Raw genomic sequence first — 2682 nt, 5'->3', positions numbered from 1 at the left:
TTGTGGTTAAGAGAGGTCAGTGGAAGCCAACCCAGAGATGATTTTAATATTTGAATTATCAGACATGGAGTTTCAAATAAGTAGAAAAAAATTGTTAAAATACCTAGTGAAAAATAGGTGCGAATCAATAGGGAACATAAGCAGAGAGCTAAACACTATTAAAAAGGACCTAATGAAAATCTTACAAATAAAAGAAAATGATATTGGAAGTAAAAAATTTTTTGATTGTTTAATAGCAAACCAGACACAGCAAAGGAAAAGTGGGTTAATAGAAGCACAACACCTGTAGAAGTGCAAAACATACTGAATATTGCCAAGTGAGTTAAAGAAGACCTAAATAATAAAGAGATATATATATCTATATATAGATATATATAGAGATATACCTTGTTAGTGCATTGCACCACTCAGTGTTGTTCAGATGCTCATTCTTCCTAACCTGATCTATGAATAGATGATAGATTCAGCACAAATGCCACAAATCCTCTAAGTCTCACCTCTTGTCTCAGCCAAAACTGTAGAGGCCAGTTTTGAGCATGCTTCAGACACTTTCATAGAAGTCTAAACTGACAGTGCCTCTCTTAGGTTTCTTGGATGTCAAGTGGTGGGATGCTTAGTGGAACCTGGTTGACAACTCACATACAAGTGGCCCGTAGCTGTGGCCAAGAATATAATGCATTCTTCTCTCTCTCTCCTTTCTTGATTCGCCCCCATTCCTAACTCAGCATCATACCCACACATAAACATGTTGTGAATCAGCCCAAAGATCTGCTTTTGAGGAATCCAGATGACAATAACTGGTTCAGCAGGCTTGAAAAAGTTGTACCTTCTGCCAGCAGTGGAAAAATCCAAGAAGAAACTTGTAGCATGGAAACGTCCAAAGGCTCAGAAACTTATGACATTGGGTACCTCTGGAAGTGGGATAAAGAAAGGATAACAACAGAGAGACTTTTTAAAAAAGTTCGATTTTGAATCTCCTTACCAATTCTGTTTGTTAGAATGACAGCCTTAGTGTCACCTTAGCAGAATCTTTGAGGTTTGTTCTCTCTAGTAAGAGAATCGAGGGCTAGGAGACGTTAAGACAATTGAGGGTAGAGATTTAGTGAAAATGTCCTTGCTGAATTTTTAAACCTCTCCTCTCCCTCTTCAGCCTCTTTGCTTACTTTGTTTCTAGAATGCTGGCAGTCAGCTTTAGATCCTCTAGACAAGAAATTAGAAGACTCCACACTAAGAAATCTAACTAGCCGGCTTGCTCAGCAGGCTTCCCCAAACATGGAGTCTTGCTGCCCAGGTCTGTCTTAACCTGAATCAGGATGAGGGGGTGGCGGGTCAAGGTGGGGCTGTTGGCCATCCCCATGCTTTTTGCATACCTGTAATCCCACCCCCTGAGGTCTCCCTTGCCCTTCACTCATGGAAGTCTTCAGGCAATTTTTTCACCTACATGGGACTGCGTATCTGCTACCAACACTCCATGGATGTGGTTGGAAGTCCAAAGTAATTTTTCTTTTACATGGCTTTTCAACATCCAGCTATGACTGGTACAAGATGTGGGAAGGTCTCACCTTAAGGTTTCATTGAGTGATTGTCCTTGATTTTTTAGTCTTTGGCTTCAGTGACAAACTGAGACTATATCACTATTCCATATCTGAGCAGGCCAGCATCGTGGAAGCGCTTTTGTGGCATCTGTCTGTCAAATGGAAGTATCTTGAGATTCACTGTCTACTCCTTCTCCATAGCCTACTCCAAGATGAAGGTGTGCTGTCACCCATCCTCACATGGCTGATGAACTACTTTGTATTCTCTTGAGGCCTCACGCCAGTCTTTGGGCCATACACTCAGCCCTCTGAGAGAGAGCTGTGGGACCAGTGGGCAGGGGTCTGCAACAATGACAGGAACTTCATCACTGACAGTCTCTTAGAGCACATCAATCAGAGGAAGCAGTTTAGAAGGCACTGGGTGGGAGCTCTTGCCTCTGAAAATATCCCCATTTATTTTATCTATGGGCTCTTGGATCCTGTAAATCCCTATCCTGAATTTTTGGAGCTGTACAGGAAAATGCTGCTGTGGTCCACAGTGTCGATTCTGGGTGATTGCATTAGCCACTATCCACAGCTAAAGGATCCGTGGACTTCTCAAATGCTTATATGGATTTCATCAACTCCTTCTGAGCTGGAAAGAGTAGCTTTCCTGTATTATTTTCCCTACTCCCTTGTATGTTGTATATTCCCCTTAGGAAGAAATTCCCAAAAGACGTCGTAACCATCAAATACTGTTCTCTCACAAAGTCCTCTTTACTCAAATTGGTGAACGGTATATAGGAAGAAGCCAGCAGGAGCTCTGACCAAGGCTGACATAATAGTCTACCTCCCATTACTTTGACATCTGATCAAATGTATGGAATTGCCTTTGTTTTTGTGTTTTTAGGAAATTTTGATGAGCACTACTACTCACTGATGAGTAAAACGCCTAGAAGACTTTTTAACTCTTTGGACTTTTCTAAAATATTTAGAAGTGCTAATATCTGGTCCAGCCCTGACAGGAATTCTACAGTAAGAATGAGAAGTGGGCTTCCTTACCTCTCACTGACTGGCTTTTTAAAAGTTCTTTATGCACTTGTACCAATCAGAGCTTAGTCTCCTTTATCTACCTTTGGATATAGTTGCATCAGCTGTTTTTAAACAT

General features: G+C 41.2%; 1 pseudogene; it reads left to right on the top strand.

Annotated features, from left to right (window-relative positions):
- The first annotated feature begins 1283 nt into the window (after nt 1–1283).
- On the top strand, nt 1284–2168 carry LOC119471792 (annotated as a pseudogene).
- The last annotated feature ends 514 nt before the right edge of the window (nt 2169–2682 follow it).

Source organism: Cebus imitator, unplaced genomic scaffold, assembly GCF_001604975.1.
Source record: "Cebus imitator isolate Cc_AM_T3 unplaced genomic scaffold, Cebus_imitator-1.0 Scaffold74, whole genome shotgun sequence".
NCBI classification, from domain to species: Eukaryota; Metazoa; Chordata; class Mammalia; order Primates; family Cebidae; genus Cebus; species Cebus imitator.
Note: the sequence above shows the minus strand (reverse complement) of the source record. Positions and strands in the feature narration are given on the sequence as shown.